Below are 20,067 nucleotides of genomic sequence, written 5' to 3'. Positions count from 1 at the left end.
GCCTCGGGGTTTGCCTCTTCTGGTTTTCTTTTAGTGTAAAGAAATCAAACCATCAACCGAATAACCTGGTGTTATTTCGCCTCTCTGCATGAAGCAAGTCCATCAGAGACACTTTTCTTAATTACTCAGCAATCCCACTGAGATTAATTTATCTCCAGGGTTAAAATATGCCAGGCATTTAAAGTGCAAACCGAAGGATTGTATTTAAAGTTTGCCAGAAGGACTATCAGCGTTTTATGTGTGTAACACTCCTGTTCGAATGATTTGGAAAGGTGGCTGTGATATATTCTGTTTAATTATTTCTTYTGATGGTTTTATAAATGTGCTCTCCACGGTCTACAAACAGCGTACATCTCGATTATATATGACATGTTTGTMTTTAACTAAAAGCAAATCAATAAAGAGACTCCACTTTTTATTTAACGTTGCTTTGGCTTGCTGTTCAAAATAAAAAAAAAAAATAGAACAAATATTAGTTGAATAATAAAAATCCTAACATGCTGCTTAAAACGTAAAAAAGAGATGTTATCCATTGTTTGGGAATTAGACCATAAACCATGCCTGTGTAGCTGAAATGGGAAGCAGGACAGCTGGAGGAAAAGGTACAACGCAGCGTTTTCACCTCTCCGCRCGCCGGCACGGAGATTTCTGAGAATCAAAGCACAAGAGAGGAGCTGCTCCACAGCGAAGAGCACCCACCGCCCACGTCGGCTCCGGAGCCCCCGTGGTGAACGATGGTCCCAAAATTCACATCAGGAGTTTTTGGAGTTTTCGGTTCCAAACCTCTTTCATAGACTGAGCCGCCGGGTCAGTCCGTGGCATCTGTGCTACTGCCACACCTGCGCCGGATAAAAATTACCGCTGAGCTGAGGTGCTCCAGAGATGAGTTAATATTTGCACAAGGCTTTAAGCATGTACAGCATTAACCGTGGTCGTCAAACCAACCTGGAGAAATCTGGCAAGTCAGCGCAGCYGTACGTAAATCAAGGCACCGAGCAGTTGTTTCTCTGGTGATTTGTGACGCCGGGCACGGTCCTGTAGGAGAAAATACGCGTAGGCACGCACAGCCACAGAGGAGCAGGTCCAGACGTCGACCCTCAGCCGTGGGCTCGCCGCCCGCTCCGTAACCCGTGAGCGCCCGCCGGTTCGTCCCTCGCGTGCTGCCGGGGCCAGCGGGTTAGAGCCGCCCTCGAGGAGATCCATCAGGGCATGTCGCGGGAGCAAAACTAAACCAAAAAAAGTCAGCTGTATCCAAAGTGCTGAGGGCAGGCCTCTCACGTTGCTGTCATGCTTTTTAAATCKACCCAGGCTTTTTACCTTCCTGGGATGCCACGGGAGTGTTTTTGTACGAAAGGGGCCAGGACCCAACTTGCACCCTTCGTTTTCAGCCACTGGAGCCACATTCAGACCCTGCGATTGTCCCCGTGCCCATGGAAAAGGCTTTCGATGAGCTCCTCCAATCTGCTTGAGCTAGTGGTTGTCCTTCGCTGCTCTCTGCAACGAAGTGGAGCATTTCTCAAATGGTTTGGTCAGTGTTTTGCATGGGAACACATGCAGCCCCAGAACAGGAGCAGGCGTGAAGGTGGAGAGAGGTAGCAGAAGGTTGGTCATGCAAGCTGGGCCAGGCAAGCTGCTATCGAAAGTGGCGTTTATACTTATTTCAGGTGGCTCTGCTGCTTGCTCAAGGATGATGGGAGGAGCTACGAGTCAGCAGACTGGTAAACGGTGTAATCAGTGGTAATCACCAGTTCAGACTGGTCTCCAGAGAGCCTACCTGCTGGCTGGAGACCACCAAAATGGGCAGAAAGGAGTTGCTCGGTACCATTTCTCAGGGCTGAGTGGCATCTAGTTGCCTCTTAAGCACCATCAGCCTGTSCTCAGGCTCACAACTAAGGGTCCTCCTTTGGTATTGGATACCAAGCCTGTTTTCTTTTCTTTTTTGTTTTAGAAAATAAAATGCATTCTGGTTCTTCCAAAACACAGCAGGAGGAGACTTCACCACTGCCCTGTGTCTTCACTGTAGTGCGCTAGCCTGAGCCCTCACGAAACCAGAGACCTCCTCGGCCGGAGGGCAGAGATGCTGGTCCGGGCTCACCCCAGTGAGGAGGTCAGAAACATCCCCACTACAGAGACCGAGTATGGAGAGGGGCTGGACAGTGAGCACCAGCATCATCTGAATTGCAAATTTAGGGTCACTTCACAACACAGAGCTATCTTAAGTCCCTCTGGGAATCCAACCTTTTCTACACTGTGTTCTTTTCTGACATGGTCCTCACTCTTGCAGCCCTGCTTCCCCTCCTACCACCAGCCTTGAAGTGATTTCCTGGCTCCAGTGGTGAGGCTGGATGTGGCCACAGCCACRTGGGAGAGATGGACTTCTCCGCAGCAAAGGTCAGGCCAAGGAGAGTGGTGGAGGAGGAAAACAGTGTCCAGAAGAATAAACACACAGCAGTTATTGTTGCTATAACTGTTTCTTATCATGMGAAAGCAAGATCAAAAACAAGAGGATGTAAATGCTTTTTGCTTCTGCATATCCAAGTTTTCCCCTGTTTGCAAATCCCTTCCATTACTTCTCTYGGAAAAGAGAAAACGCTTCTAGATCATTTTCCAAGTCTTTATAATTAACGTAAGCAGAGCCCTGAGAGGAGTTCGATTTGTGTTAGAGTGTCCGTCTCATTTACAGTTAATTTGGGACAGATCCACTCCACTTTGCTGGACTGTAGCACAGAGTCAGATCTGTTTATGAGATGCACTTTATTACCAGCAGAGGTACCCTCAGGGCACTACATCAATTTACAAGTACTTAGTCACTGCTTTCCCTTAACCCTTTCATTGCCAGGGCATTTGCATTTTGTAAACTAAACTAACAGATGACTTGTAGCCCTGGCTGGCTGTGGCAGACTGGAAAATAGCACTTCGCTTAGCTACTGGATCCTAAAGAGTGAGATGGAAATAAAACATCCACCTGTATTCTCATAATACTGTCATTGCCTAGAGAGGTTGCAGTTAAGGATCCCAATGTGCTTTATCCGGACAATCAGGGGACAGAAAAGGGCATGTGGGTGGGTTGGTTGTGAGCACAGGAATGTCCCTCTGCAGATGGGTGCAGGGTTAAGCGGTCCACCAAGTGCCTATAGAAAATTCTGGGAAGCCTGGAAGAAAGACGGCACATCCTGAATTGCAGAGCTCGTCTCCCTGCTCCAGCTCTAGCCTCCTGCCGCTTCCTGCGATCATCTGAGTCACTCCCCATCTCGGACCATTTGGTAGCCATCCTCCTGAATATTGCAGTTTCCTCCGTTTTCACACACTAAATAGCTTGCAGCAACTCATAACTAGGCAGGATCTGTTTATTTTTTAGCTCGTGAAAGTCCCTTAGGTGCTTGCAAGGGCCAGGTGAGCCAGTCAGTGCTCCTCATCCCTGCTGCACCTTGCGGCTGCCTCAGGGACCAGCCAGATCCCTGAAACACCCATCCCCAGAGAAATGGAGGGGGGGAGGGAAATCATTTTTATCTCACATCATTTCTGGCATCGTGCTTGCCAGATGGCTGCAGGAGCTATGGCTTTAGTGGGGTTGTAGAGCTGCGACGGGAAGGTGGAGAAGAGCCCATGGGAATGCRTTTAGGTGGTTTCACCCTGACTCCAGAGCAGCATGATACCCCGCTCGCCTGCGGGGCTGAGGGAATCCAACCTCGTCACCAGGAGCTCGCATGGGTCCTTTGAATGCCCCTGGGTCCTGGGAGCACTGGGAGAGGGCAYGGGGGCAGCATCTCTCGCTCCCGCTCGTGCTGGTCACGCGGGCTCGTGGAGGCCGAGGCCAGGCTGCCTCCTGCCCTCCCGGCACCAGACATGGAAAATGTCAGCACAGAAAACAAAAGTCTCTGTTTTTGTGGGGAAAAAAAGGTGTTTCCCCATCATCCCTGGCTGCAATCTAAAATCAGCTCTGCAGGCAGGACCCAGGAACATTTTCACATTCTCTTTGCTCRCTTCATTGGAAAAGAAAACTTCCCTTTTGGTTAGGTCTGCAGAACCGTCTTCCTCCTACAGCGTCACGCAAGGGAGTAGCGGTTATCCTCCATAGCGTGGGGCACCGATGACGACTCTGTGTCTTACGTTAGACTCGGTTTTGTTCTAGACCCTTTRCAGAAAATAATGTGAGGAAAATGAGCTGCTGCTGGAGCAGCTTTCAGGCCATTTCTCTGCTGCAATCACATCTCAGTCAAAACTGGGGCAGGAAAAGCCCAGAAGAAAGGAGCAATAACACGGGGATGTGTGGGAAATGACAACAGAGCAAGCGTGTCGAGGGGGTTTAAATGGCCAGCTTACAGAGGATGGTGGAGTAAACGCGGTTAATACAAAGCATTTTAAAGCCGATGGTAAATGGCAACTGTGTTCCTYTGCTTTTTGTTATAAAATTATGTTGAATTAATCTGGCATTAACTGGTATTTCTGTCTCTCTCCTCTGTCACACAGATCCATAGTTACTGTGAAGCTTTGGCCTTGATTCATCTCGAATGAGTTGCAGCCAGCAGCGTGGGATCAGCCTCCGTCTGCAGAAAGGGATTCCTCTTCCCTCCTGCTCTCATAGCCGGCATTTCTAAATACTACATGGAAACAAAAAACAAACAAACAAACAAAAAAAAAGATGTTTGAAAAAGCGGGGCATTACCTGGCCAAACTCAGCTGGATTATTCTACTCTTCCAACACAAAATCTGGTGATGTTGGAGAAATTATCTCTATGTGAAAATTGTGGTCTGCTGGCACAGCCTGCATGCAGGTGTGATGCTCCACCACGAGGATGACAACAATGAAGAGACGACCCTCTTGGACATGTTTCCTCTCTGGGATGTCTTGGGAAAGGGGAGTGATGAGCCTGCGCTATGCACAGGAACAATTACGTCTTTTTCGAAAGTCAGCTTTCATCACAGCCAACCTGAGGGCTGAAAGGAAGAGCCACTTTTTTGGACATGGCTCTAAGGCTGCAAATGAAAAGCTGTGGGTTCTCTGCAAGATTCTCCACTGATCTCTCAGGTCCTTTGCACAACCTTCAATTATTTTCTTCTTGCCCTCAAAACTGAACTAAAAAAAAAAAAAAAAAAAAAAGTAATAGCCTGAATTCCTGGAAATTCTCCTGAGCTTTCTGGTCCTAGTAACATGTACCCAGAAGCAGAGAACGACTGCAGCATTGATTGAATGTATAGATTGGTGATGTCTCAACTTTTGTTTTAATCTTTCCATTASCCATATGGGTTTTTTTTTTTACAGGAAAAGCAGAGAAAGCCTTACTATTTAGAAAACAGTTTCTGTCAGTCTTTGAACAGGTGAAAAGCTTCAGCATTTTAAAAGAAGGTAAATTACTGGTACTTTCACAGCCAGAACCTCTYTGTAGCCTGATGGAAAGGTTAACCATTTAGCACCTACTCCGGTTGAACACCATTTTCCAAGTGAATGCGAATTTGACAGAATTTGTTGCAGCAYATCTACTGGCAGGACGAACTTCTCCACATCACCATGGAAGGGCTATCTGGGAGGTCTTGGACTGATGTCACCTCATTTTCCTGTCTCATGTGCTGCTCTTTGATGGTTTCTGTATGTATTCGTGTATCTTCATGGATTGCTTTGAATCTGGACTCAGTCCAGCCTCTTAGCAGCTACCTGCTCCACACCAGTGACCAGGTCTGCTCACTCTTGCAATTTAAGCACACTTTTACGCCTGTTCCCTCTTTCCATGATTGGACAATGTGGTTATTTGCTGGGAGAGGTGGTTACTCCATGCCAGGGGGTCCCAAGTTTTAACTGGGGGGAAATCCCATGCAGGATTTCCAAGTGACAACCTCAGCAGCAGGGTTGGATGACTAATTTGTAGTGGTGGCCTTGGCGGTTTCAAGGGTGAGGCAGGAGCATGGTAGCTTTCCCCTCTGTGTAGCAGAGGCAGGAGTCCCTCATTTTTGCTCCTCACCCCAAGCCTGCGTGTGGCCAGCTGAYCCCTTCCTGGGCTGCGATATAATGACACCGTGCATTTTCCTGCCACCGTCCTCTCCTGCTGCTGAGCCTGCTCATGGTAATTCAGGCGATTTCTCCCTGCCTCTCTCGACCAAAGCAAATGAGCAATTTCACTGGTGAGCTGAAATAGGATTCCAGCCTAGGTGTCTAGATGGCAAAGGCAATTGCTTTAATCCATTAAGCTACTTTAGCTCCCTGTCTTTATCTGAAACTCGCAGACAGAAGTGTCACTGGGAACTTGATGGACTTAACTACTTAGTGCAATCAAGGTTCCCCCGTACAAGTTATGTTTTCTTGCTTAGCTTGTTTAAAAAAAAAAAAACAAAAAAAAAACAAAAAAAAAACTTTATCACAAGCTCGGATATGTCATTTTAGAACCAAAACATCATTAAACAAACTGGGCCAGTGTGAAAGTATTTCAGTAGAATAGGGGGGCAAGAGTGATGTGCAGATGTATGATTTGAAAATGGCTGCAGCCTGAAAACCCATCTGTTTTTAAAAGGGAAGATAATCCAATACATACACTAAAAAGCACAGAGCCAGTTAAATCAGTCAGGCTATCAATAGACGCTTGTGTGACATGTTGATTTTCCTGTCTCTCCCCACTATTTGGTAAACCTTAGAAGACTTCCAGCACTTCCAGCATCTTTATGCTGAATCCAGCTGTCACAGAGCTGTAATTTAAGGCATAAACTGGAATCACAGTTTTTTGATGACTGTGAGCAGAGTGAAATAATGAAAGCTGCTTTTGGCATCAGGCTTTTAAAGTCCCCTGAGGCTATTATTGTATTTAGATTTTGATGAGGGAGTAAGCTGAAGATCACATCCGACACTGCCTGTCCGCAGGAAGCAGACGCAAAGCTCAGGCACTCCCTTCCCTCTTGCTCAGCCCTGGGCGGGCTCAGCCCCAAATATCTACAAATCCACTGCAGAGCTGGTGAAATTCASAGACGGACTCAGGAGAATTTGGGAAAGGACACGGAGCTGGCRTTGAATACGCAGGCAGCTCCCCAGACTCGGAGCTGAAACTCAGCAGCGCTGGCAAACACAGGGAAAGTCGGTGGCCTGGGCATCCCAAAGCCCTTGTGTCCCACCCCCAATACCAAAGCCAGCTCAACAGAAAACCTAAAATGCTTCATTACCCTTCATGAGATTATTAAAGGCAATGAAGTGGGGACTCGAAGAGACGAAGGCTACTTCCAGCATCACTAAATCAGGGAGGGGTATAACATCTGAATAACATGCCCTCTTACAAAGCTTTGAAAGTCAAAGGCAGATGCACAAGGAAGGTTTATCATTATATTATATATCACTCACACATTTTCTTCCATCTTTTTCCCTCTCTGTGGTTGTTTTATCCCTTAAAAGGCCTTTTTTTCCTACCACCTGAAGACAGATATAGGACATTGGCTGTGTTGCTCTACATTAGTCTTTCAGCACCTGCCCTGTTTTGGGGGTTAAAATTAGAGGGGTCAATGTTTTGCACAAACATAGTAAGGAAGCGTACAGGAGCTGTAAGTGCGATCGGGTCACCCAGGAGGAATATGGAGCCACCACCTGAGTATGAGGGATGGGGTTAGGAAAGCCAAAGCCCCCAGAGTTGAAGGTAGTGAGGGATATGAAGAGCTACACAAAGAGTTTATACCGGTATATCAGCAACAACAGGAACTAGGGAAAAGGTAGGTCCACTGTGGAATGGGATGGGGAATCTGGTGATGAAGGACACAGAAAAGGTCGAAGTACTTCTTTAATGCTGTCTCTGCTCTGGTCTTTACTAGTGCTGTGCCCAGTTCTGGGCTCCCCAATACCAGAAGGACATACTGGAATGAGTCCAGCAAAGGGCTACAAAGGAGAGTTTAAGGGACARGAGTATCTGCCGTACAAGGAGACACTAAGAAAGCTGGGACTGCTCAGCCTGGAGAAGAGAAGGTTCAGAGGGGTTCATCAATGTGTATAAATACCTGATGGAGGAGGGGTAAAAAAGACRGAGCCAGGCTCTTCTCAGTAGTGCCAAGTGAATGGCAACAGGTACAAGATGAAATACAGGAAATTCCACATAAGTATTAAAAAAACCTCCTTCACTGTGAAGGTGGTTGAACACTGGAACAGGTTCCCCAAGGGGGTTGTGGAGTCTCCATCCTTGYAGGTATTTAAAACACAGTTGGACATGGTACTGGGCAACTTAATCCAACAGACTGTGCTTTAATCAGGGGGGTTGGACTAGATGGTCACTGAGGTTCCCTCCAATCTCAACCATTATGTGATTCTGTAGTATGGGCAACTAGATACAACCAACTTTTAGAAGGATGCCAGCCAAACCCTCTGGAAACAAYGGGAATTTGCAGATAAGGTTCAATGCAGCCCCTTGTTCAGTGTGTGCCAGTGAAGCTTTTCAGCTCCTTGTTGCTTGCTCGTAATCCTACTAACATTGAGAGACATTGGATCTTTACCAAAATAGGAGCAATAATAATGAAGATCAGAGTGTTGATGGCAGTATAAGCTTYGCAAAGCAACAAGAAAAATTTTTTGGATAGACTTTTGTGTCAGATAAGTTTGATCTTTTTTATCTGGTTGTTTCTCATGGGTTGTCTTATCAAGGGTCAGAAAGAACACAGTCATCTTTTTACCTCCAAAAGTGACCAGTTCTGGTTATGCCTGGAGTTCACAGTGGCACACTGAAAGAAAAAGTCTACAGTCCCTCTTCATAGCTACTTCTTGGACTGAGGAGTTTAGACTCCAAGATGGCCATTTTGATCCCTTTGGCCAAACTGGTTGGAAAAGAAAGTGTGAGGGCACTAACACATCTCCAGGCAGAATTTGGATCTGTGGATTCCCTGGACACTGCTATAGAGCAACGAGTAAAGGACAAATCCCTCTGCCTGGTCCCTACAGAGTTTCAAGGGAGGTCCTTTGACTACTGGTTTGGTTGTTTTCTTCAATACTTCCATTTAATTCTTGAGATTGCAGACCCTCTTTCTGCTGAAGAGAGAGGTCTGTTTTAATGGGCTGGGATGCAAAGGATTGATTCTTTCTGAAGCTAACAGAGTCATCTATGGTGTGTTTGCTTCATGCAGGACCTGTTTCCCTCTTCAGATCTTCTGTCTGCTCAGATATCCTCAGGGCAATGCCCACCATTTATCCTGAAGCTGCAAGCATCATCTGGCAATTTCTCCCCAGGGATCCCTTTTGTGTTTTGCTCTGACCCTCACTAGGTGCCAGAGCGCCCAGCTGCCCCTCTTCAGGATCACTGAACTTTGGTACTTTCCTCTCCCTGTCCTTTACTGAGGAATGGCCCTCTGTCCTTACATCTGCTGAGGCCATCACAAAACAGTGGTCTAAWGAGAAACCCAGAGTTTCTCTTCATCCATCACTTCTGCCTTCTTTTTCCCAATACATTCCAGCCTGTTTCTTTTCTTTCTCTCTTTCCTTTGAGAATTGCTGGTTTGGGGTTCTTGTGCCCTTCTCTTGTTTTAGGGGCAGAGATTTCCTCTTTGGGGGAGTGATAGTCCAGTGTAGGACTTAGCAGGCTGGCAGAAGAGGAAGACTAGCAGGAGCCAAGGACAGAGAACACAGTCACTTACAGAGTGTTTTCTTTATTATATCTCCCCGAGCCCAGCTCCAGACCTGCAGACAGCCCAGCTTTCCCCACCTTTCTATTGCCACTCACACACAAATTCTCCAACTGCTTCCTAACCCCATRGTGGTTACAACTGTCCCTCAGAAATTGAAACCTACCATGATTTAGAGGCTTCTGTTTCAYAACCTGGCTTCTGTTCCCAGGCCCAGGACACTGTTAGCTGATGGTTAATGATAACAGCCACATGGATGAGAACAAGGAATAAATTGAAGCCCCTCCTTGAAAACACTGGAAACAGATGTTCCGAAGGCTCATACKTCTCCTCATTAACTTCAGCATGTAAATGCCTGCTAATTCCTTGTTTTATTGCACAGCCTCGTGCTCAATGTCAGAAAGAACAATCCTGCAGGGATGCACCATACATCAGCCCTGAAGGTCACGRCAACGGTGGAAACCTACCTAAACAGGAGGGGGAAGGGGGAGTGRGGGGCTGCTGTTCCAGCAGGTCAGCTGTGGTTAGGAACAAAAAGCTCTCTTGAGTGACTACAGAAGAAAATCAGGTAATGGGGTTTGATAACAGAAAAGGGAAGTCATATCCTAAACAGCTCTATTGGACTCAAAGATTATCTTTAGCTGGACTCCTGACTGCTTTTGGCAACMAGACTTTTCTTGATGAAAAGCCAGGAGGCTTTTGTTTGGGATGAGGCATGTAAAAGACAATTCTATTAATCCAATATGACTTTGTTAGAGGTTGTGTCTGTCCTGGGATTTTTCTGTGGGCAGTTGGGGATATTTTTACTATCTGATGAGCAGAGATTTTTTGATAACCACTTTGCCATGTTCTCACTCTCTTGCTTCCCATTTGAGGTATTTATTCCAACTCTTTCCCTCTGCTTTTCCAGTTTGGCTTTCTGTTTCCCTCTTCACATGCACTGTCATGGCTCAGCTCCAAATGACCAAGCTCAGGATCACAGATACCCCTGAGAAAGCGCAGTGAGATAGGGAGGGACAAGGTTTTGCGGTCCTTGACCTTGACACTTTTATCTCTGCACTGAAGCTCAGACTAGCTTGGGGGCAAACTACAGCTCTACAGAAAGGATGTTGCAAAAAAGAGGATTCATGATGAGATTTTACTGAGGATAACACATGAAAAAGTCAGCACTGGGGAGACCAGGAGGCTCCTACACTTACTGCAGCAGCTTAGCTGGCCTCTGCAGGAGCAAGAGGGACCTGGCATCCCTCATGCAAGAAGGAGTAATTGAAAGCAAGAGCCTAGAAGACATAGGGTGTGCAATGGGTCTCCGACCTCCAGCAGGGAGGAATGGTTCACCACGACTTGACACACAGCAGGAAGCACTGCTGATAATATTGAAGCTGGATTTACAATGCAAACATTTAAAGCAGTGAGTCATGTTTCTACGCAAATGGATTTCTGTGTATGTTTCGCAAAACAGTGGTATGRATGAGTGGAGAGGAGCTAAGACAGGCAGGTGCATCCAGCGTAAGCAATTTATTCTGTTAGTTGAGCAATCAGTGGAGCCTCCTCTCATGTTCTCTTAATGTCTAGAGTTTCTCTTAATAAGCAGAGAAAGCATGCATATTTATTCTAACCTTTRACTGTGCTTGTGAAGTATAGGTCAAATATATATTTGAAGACAGCATGACCACAGTGGTATTCCTTGGGGATCTGAGTAATAAAAAAACACCTTAAAGTTTTCCATTTAGTAAGCCTCYATATATCATCATGGACACCTGTCTGCACTGGAAATGTGACAGTTTAATAACTATAAAGAACTTGGAAATAATAATTGAGAACATGGACAACTAGAGCAATATTAATTATCTGTAACAAATACATCAGGTCAATATACTGCTGTACAAGTAAGATTAGCTTCAGTTAGTGCATTAAAAGGTCAGCAGGAAATGAAGGATGGAAAAACAACATCTCTGATTTGTGGGCATACCATGTAGACCGTCATTAGGAATAATCCGCGAAGTATTCAAGCCCTCGTCCTGATGTTTATAAAAGCACAGGAGTGTGTTATTTTAATGAGTCTCTTCTCATTTATGAATTCCAACTCATACTTGCCAAACACAAATGCCACACACATGAACAAAGACTATTTTTGGTTAACAGCTAAGACCCATTCCTAAAAAATGGACACAGGCACAGGTAACTTTGCAGCCTTGCCTATGCCTACAACAACAGCAAAATCTTGGCTGGGAACAAAATTTCCTTATCCTTGAGGAGCAAAAAATGCACKGTAATCACGCAAGGGAGATGTCCAAAGTACAGTTAATTTTGGTGAGGCATATTGATCATTTTGCAGTAGCAATGAAGTGAGGCAATATTTAGAGGTCTCCAAGGGTATACTAATTAAGAAGGTTTTTGCCTTCGTGCTTCGGTGTGGTGCATTAGAGACAATATAGACAACGTAGAGAAGGCAGCCAACAGACCACTGACCAGTGATCTGTACTGTGACCACATCCCATCAGTGCAAAAATCCCATCAATATTAGATAAGTGTATATATGAAGAAGAGAATATAAACCTGTAAAATGTCAAAGGTTAGTTACACCGGAGCCAGCCAAATAGGGATTTAACCTCATCGAGATGCATCCAGGCTTTCGGTGAGGGGAGCGGTGTGGTATATTAAGCCTCAGGCTGACAAGAATTTATGCAAGATAAAACCCTAACGTCAAAAATATGGGTATGCATGAATGCATTTTTGTCATGTTTCTAGTTCTCCRTTGTAAATATTTTCCTAGCCCTTTTGCGATCATTTTATACAAAATAAATTTAATCGTACATCGAATACATGTGTTCAGATCACGGAATGGAGACACGSATGGGGTGGACACCTGCAGGTAACSTGCAGAGRAAGAAGCTGATTTCAGGAGGTGCGGAGACAGGACGTGGAGTGGCAGGGACTGTACCGACCGACCGAGGCGCTATCCCTTCGGAACTACGCATACCAGACAGTCGAGGGCAAATTATCCCTTTCCAGTCTTCRTTTTTATGAAATCCTTTCTTTTTCCCAAAATATAGAAAATGTACGTTGAGAGGGAATTGAAGACAGTAAATAACTTCTTACGCAGGGAATTACGGTGCCTTTGGAAACAGAGGTCGAACWGTAAATACTAACACCTCCACAGCTAGGACCTCAGCTCTCGCTATTAAAAATACCACGAAACACAGTGCGGGATGCTGCGTCCAAGTCAAAACGTCAGCACAGCTTTCTCACCAGCCGAGGCACGAGCGCAGCAATCCACGCGTGCACCCCCCGCCCCTGAGTCTTGGGACGTCCTTAGCGGCGATTTTTTGGCTTTTTGATTTTTGGCTTTGTAATTTTGAACGCCTCAAGGCTCCTCTTCGTTGGGCGGCTGCCTTCAGCGTCACAGCGGTCTCGGAGCTGCCCCCGAGGCGACTCGCGCTATCAGCCCGACTCAGCCCGACAYCCATTTGACTCTCTCATTAGCTCAATACGGAGATTAATTAAGCAACAACCTTGGCCCAAGGGTGACTCCTCGGCGGTTAATAACGTGTTCGTTCGTTAGTTAACTTCCTCAGGCTCGGCCCGTAACAGGAGCTGGTTAACTGGTTTAACACTTGTTAAAGGTTTTATTGCCGGCATAAATCGTTCAGTAACAGTCAGAGGAAACTACTGCCRCTGACCTGCTCTTCCACTTCGATACAGAAATCAATACAACAGTGATTAGGTATTTTGAGAGACTCACAAAATATTTCTGAGGAAAAAAAAAGAAAAAAATAACACCTGATAACTCCTCCTCTGTTGCTGTTGGATGAGGAGCTGAAAACCAATTTYTACGGCTCAAAAGCAAGCACGGAAGGAAAACATCTTTCCAGATATTGGATTTATCACTTCAGGAGTATRTCAATTTAATCATGTCATTCTCTTTACAACTCACATCGGTTTATCCAGGTGAAAATTAGAGTTGGATCTCCCATACATAAATGCAATCAGCTCTTTCTTTCCAAACRCGCACGGCTGGGCTGAGGCTGGAACCGATACACGCCTGTTGCCAGACGGAAAAAAAAMCAGCCTGATTCTGAAATTCGACATCCAGCCGCCTTACTCATTAACTATCCAGCACATTTTATTATTGGCTCCAGCAATTTAACGTGAAATCGGACCATTTTGCGCTACTATGGTATATGAGCAATATTAAATTGCTTTTCCTGCAAAGGTGCTGAAGTGGGACCCTGATCTGAGCGTTTTCTCGTGAATGAAYGCTGTGGCTATGCAATACTCCTATCATCACGTTTACATATACGTGCTGGTGCCCTTGGTGCTGCGTTCCAGTAAAATGCTCCTATGCCCATCCAAACACACACGGTGAACGTAACAGCACAGTTCTGTTTGTCACAGGTTTGGAAAACGCTTTAAAAGCAATGTTTATCAGTCCTTTCTAAGCTTCAAATCTAATACTTCCACCTGGCTAGGAGGAAACCATGATTTATGTTAAGATGCCATCAGACAGCACTTTCCATTTTTTATGCATAGTTATGAATGCGGCATTAACTAGATCAAACAACCAGACAGGATCATGCATCACGCACCAGCATGCTTTAAAGTAGGCTGATGAATAGACCAGCTCATCTTTATAATTTGTATAGCAAGGGAAAAAAAAGGGGGGGGAGGTAAGGTTATAGCCATAAAAACAGAAATTAAAGGGCTGAATACTGCAGATGATAGACTGTGCTACCATCGCTGAGCAGAGCAGGCAGTGGAGAAGTCACAGCTGGCCATCGAAGTGTCGCCAGTTCATGCCTCATCAGAGGAAATTTGCAGAGCGAGGTACTGCTCTTTAGGGAAAGCAAAGAACGGAAGAGCTGCTGCCAAGTATGAATTTAACTGCACCCTTGTTCTTATAAGGGCAACTTCCTTTCTGATAAGTTGGCAAGAAAGCGCATTGCATAAAGCAAAGAAAATCAAATCATGCAGGAAAAAATGCTGCAGTCAGGCCTGTTGTCTGCCAATTTATGTGCTTCTGACTGTGGTCCCAAGCAAACGCTTCAGAGGAATATTCAGGAGCTATCAAAATGGGTATCCTGATTTCCAGAAGAGTTGGATACTGGATGACATAACCTTCTCAGAAGGTCTTACAGTCTCCAAGAGAAGGGCTGAAGCCCAAACACACGGCACCCTGCTGGATTCAAACATGCCCAGGAAGATGTTTGTCTGTACCTGACCGATTATCTGAATCTGGCCCCTTCCAACTCAATTTCTCCCCACACGAATCCCACAGGCRGTTTGGCCGCAGGGTCAGGGACTATCCCAACACGTGATCTGCATGCAGTCATCCCGTACCCGGAGACAGCACAGCCTGCGAGAGCAGAAGCAGCCTGTGCTGCACCAACTTCTCGCAAYGTCTGAGGACCTTCCTGATCGTATGTGTATATATGCTGTAAGTTCACATAGACCCAGTCTTAGTCTGCTTACAAGCAATAACTTTATATATTTGCAGCAAGCTCAGTCTGTTTGGAAATCTTGCTAGACTTGGAGTTCTACAACATCCTACAGAYCTGAAGTCTGAGTCTGATCAGCCACTGCAAGGAAAAAAGATTTTTATTATTATTCAAATCTGCCACCCTTTAATTTCCTTGAACACACCTCTGTATTATAAGGAGCAGAAGAAAAGCTATCTCCTGTTACACTTTTTCTGGACCACCGCTTCATATATTCTCATCATATCTGCTGTTATTCCTCTCTTTTCCAAGGACACGGTCTCAATAATTTTAATTAATTTTGATATGAGATATTCCATGCCTTGAATGATTTCTCATCTGTTTTGCAATAAGCTTTCTTAAAATAGGGGCTTATTCATACAGTGGTTTCTACCTTTGCATTTGTCATCTTTTCTATGTATTATTCTACTTTTGGCTTTATATATGTCACTATATCAGAGTGAAATTTTCTGTGAACTGCAGTTTTCCTTCTGGCACTAATACTGCTAACTTGCGGCTCTGTGAGGTACAGAAGCTGTTTATATTTTCCCCTTCAGCAATGTTTCAATTTGCACATCTTGATGCTGACTGGCAGAAGGACCCAAAACGAACTGTGTGAACAGGCCACACGGCAGCAACTGAAGCTTGGTGTGTTGTTTCTCCACGTTTTAACTGTGATTTGCAAAATTTCCCATCTTCCTTCCCAGTCAGCTCCTTAACAGATCACAGATGTACAAGGAGGTCACCCACCATGAACTGTTTGTACAGTGATGAGTCTTGATCATTTAACACTGTTTTACCTTCTGGTTTTCAGTTAATTTTTAATTCATGTCACTTCTCTATCCTTCACTCATTACAGCTTAATTTTTCTAGTAACCCTGTGTGAAACACTTCAGAAGTCCTCTGAAACCTCTTCTTTACATATTTTCCGTGAGCCTGCAAAGAACAGMCACAGGACTGGACCATCTAAGGTCATGACAACTGCAGGTTTCACGTTGGCACAAAGCAGCTTTGCAGCTTGGGCAGTGGGTTAATCTGGCTGCACCTGCTCAGGTCCATGGGGGTTTCCAGGGTCTGTCTTAGAGGTTCACACAGGCAGTATAGGCTCATTTGCCGATATCATTTTACTTTTTTTCACTCACGTTTCTCATTTTTTCAGTGTATTAGGGGAGACCATTCAGACTCCATCCTTGTCTTCACTTCTAGAAGCCCTTCCCTGCACCTACTGTAGCTTGAATCCACCTTCTGCAAATGCAGGTGAGCACAACAGGACAAACTGGGTGACAACTTACAGGTACTACGTAGAGCAACAAACCCATTCCTCTTCCCGCTGGAAGTACCTGTCTGGAACCATATTAGGTTGACACCGCGTGTCTTCAGAGCTCTGGCGCTGATGTATTTTGGGCTCAGTTAATACACTCAGACCTTTCTGTCTCAGTCATTCTGATGAATGAGCCTTGCAGTAGAAGCATGAAGTCACTCTTGTGGGCTGCACTAGTACAACTACACCCTGTACTACTCAGTCCTATCCAATTTCTATTCCCACTTTCCTCAAACACTTTGCRTATAATGTCCCAAGCACCCTTCATACATGTAATGTGTTCAAACCAGCAGATTTATTCATAAAATAGATAAACAAGAGATTTTTTCTTATTTCCCCCCAAACTGCAAGATTTCTTTAAATTCATATACAGTATCTATTAGTTCAATAATCCCCACCTTCCTCTCCTCCCAGGTTTTGGAACTGCRTGTTTTCAACCAACACAGCCATTTTCTACACGAACGTATACTTAAATCCAGCAACATACTGCTTTGTAGCTCAACACTTTGCTCGAGCACGTATTCTGACGCTTCAGTTGTTAAAGTTTCATTACTAAGGAAAAAGCAAGTCTGTGGTAGGYGCCTCCCTGACAGTGAGAGCTGATAGAAAGAAATTCAGCTTGCCTAGGATGCACTTATCTTCCATCTTTGATCTGTTGATCCCTTACTCATAGGGCAGATGCAATGAAGCTGCCTGTTCTTTATACAGGACTTTCTTCCCCCAAAATGTCAGCTATTTACTCTCTGAATGCTATTTTAATGTTTCTCTCCCCACCCCCCACCCCCCCGCTGTGTGTTCTGCTTTGGGCTCCGTTATTGATTTTGGTGGGGCAAATTTCCAGATTCTACAGGAGGCCAGTTTAGTTCAAGAAGCCCTTTGCATCTTGATACTTAGCCACACTGCTTTATTCTTCAGCTGCTCAGTTTAGGATACATATATTTTTTTACTTTATAATAACATATATTTGCTATTCTTAAGCTCTTTTCTGACCCTGTATCCTCAGTCACATCATCCACAAAAACTTACCTACTACCTCACCAGTATGCCAAGACCAAGCACTTGGCACTATTTCCTGGGTGCCTCCTTTGCATTAAGGAGCTCTTTACAGCTTTTTCTTAGGGAAAAAAAAAAGAAAAAAAAAGAGCAGACTTTGGCTGCCACTGCAAAAGAAAGGATGTTCCTGAAATCTTCAAGCCCATAGCAACTKTTAGGATTGCACGTATGTCCTGCTTGTTAACAGCAGAGCAGCTCCAACCAACTTGTTTTCCCCTCAAGGACATCCCTACAGTTGAAAGGGGAGAAAATAACCGTGCGAAGCCAGTTCAAACGGCAGTCTTAATTTAGTAAAATTTTGTAAACTCCAACACTGTCTTTCAGTACACTGTTCAGATGGCCCACTTGCAAATCCTGTATCTCACTCCATGCACTGAAGGGCTAATAGCCTTAAGTACTATCTGTCCGAGCTAATGAACATGACAACATCCCAAGATACAGGTCACAGCTGTTTTGCATCTCCGGGCTTTAAAAATCTGCTCTGCCAGTGAGTCTGCAGGTGATGGGCACTCTGTTCCACCTGAGTGAAAGCTTGCCTCRTCTTCCAGGACGCAGCAGCTCGGTCTTCTGCAGCTCCACATCGTGGACTGCACCTCAGGGATGCCTAAAACTAATTCATCATCCAGCTAGGCACAGCATGGGCTAAGCAGTGGGAAGGGCTGACATCTCCACTCAGGGGTAGGGGCCGCTTTACAACTGCTGCYTGGCAGCACCTTGCTGTCTGAAACGTTACAGACTTCCGTGTACCACTGCTGCACCTGTGAAATATGGAAACCAAAGTGGACTAATATTCTTCCATGAACTTCCCCCTCTCCTCCCAAAATTGCACTGAGAGGTGGGGAGAAAGGAAGACACAGGGAAGGAGAAAAGGAGGGGCAGACGGTATCAGAAAAGTAATGAATTTAACAGAGGAAAGGGGGTGGAAGGTCCTAAAACAAGTTCTCCAACTTAAACAAGTTTCACCTCCTTTTTGTAAACACGAATTACGGAAATTTTCTTTTCTTAAAATTCTGGTAAAGTTAGCTGAGGAGAGCTTTGTAACTTAAATTCCCTGACTGAATACTTGCAAACAAAATAATAGTTTATGTTCAAATGACAGAGACCAAAAGATGTCGTACACAGGAACTTCACACTTCAGGGCTCCACTATTGCAGTCAGCGTCCTCCCAAGTGAAGAGGAATTGCTTCAAAGCCCACAGAAACACTTTTCCTGCCAGTACCACAATGTACTTCTGCGCTCGCAAGCACTTCAAATAAAATCAAAACAAAGGTATATAAGAGGCAGTTTCACCACCATTTTCATACAGCTCCACTGAAGGAAGGTGCAAGTCAGTATTGGATTTGACTTTCAAGGGGATTGTGTCATTTCACAAGATATTCACAGTAGCCCGTCAAGCCTCCTTTATTTTGCATTTTTAAGGTAATGTGAAATACTCTCCTGCCAACTAAGTACGTATAAACACCTTGACTGTTTTACAAGTAAAGTGTTTAAAAGTAAGCTCCATGTAATTAAATACCAAACAGTGAATCTACTTTGTGTACTGCAGTCTAAGTCAAGGCTGCTTCTAGCTATCAAACATTTTAATGTCTTTTAGAGACAGAGCTTAAAATAGACTTTAACGTAATTGGAAGCAATGATCTAATACTTTCAGCTTAAAGGCAGCATTATTGTAGCTATAAAATAGCAAGAACACATTTAAAGGCTGAATAGAACAGGTTTGTTAACTCTTGCTCGGTTTAAGCTACTGGARTGTTTAAAAGACACTATTTTTAAAAGTATATATAAAGTTACAAATAAAATTAAAAGAGCCATCAAGTCCCATAAAAAATGTTCAGAAGTGAAAAAATTAGGAAGGCTAAGTTTTGCATGGAACACATAGTTTAATAAGAAACAAACTTCTCATGTCATTTGTATGAAATTTCTCATGTCATTTGTATTTGACACAAGTACATATACTCTAGTGTGGGGGCACATATATAAATAATAAATCCTCACATTTTCTTTAGTAATAGTTATTAAAAATTAGAATAGCATTTTGCTGTATGCTTCTATAGCTATATATATATAACATATATATATTTTTTATATATATATAGCTTATATAGCTATATATATATATGTATGTATAACTAGGCATTATAGGAAAGCATTATAGTTACAAAGTTCTGCATTAACATTTTGGGAAGTTAGAGCTGAAATTGAATTCATATGGCCTAAGTCAATGAAACAGTCAACAATCATAGAACAGATGCGAGACCAGGTCTGTTGCTTTAAACTGCACAGTCAATATCCCACCTTAGCATGCCGGTTCCAACAGGAGAAAAGGATAAGAAATTAATTTCAACCAACTTTCAAAAATTCCAGTGGTTTGTAATTCATTTTTAACCTAAATCTGAGCAATTAAAGTAACAGACTCTGCAGTAACCCAACTACAAGGCTATACTACAGATTTCCTTCCCACTTTCTATGAGTGGACTTCAAAGTAATAGTTCACATTTAAACCCAGGAAAAGTACAGACATGTATGCAGAGATTTCACCTAGTTTTAGAAGCCTCAGTTGCACAAGAAGGCTTCCACAGACTACCTAGAAACATTTGACCGCTGTAGTCAAAAAGACAGCATAATTCTAAATCCCAAATGACAGAT

This window comes from Rhea americana, unplaced genomic scaffold (assembly GCF_003343005.1).
Source record: "Rhea americana isolate MKP2758 unplaced genomic scaffold, rheAme1 scaffold_95, whole genome shotgun sequence".
In the NCBI taxonomy this organism is placed as follows: domain Eukaryota; kingdom Metazoa; phylum Chordata; class Aves; order Rheiformes; family Rheidae; genus Rhea; species Rhea americana.
The sequence above is the reverse complement of the archived record's forward strand: the minus strand, read 5'-3'. Positions refer to the sequence as shown.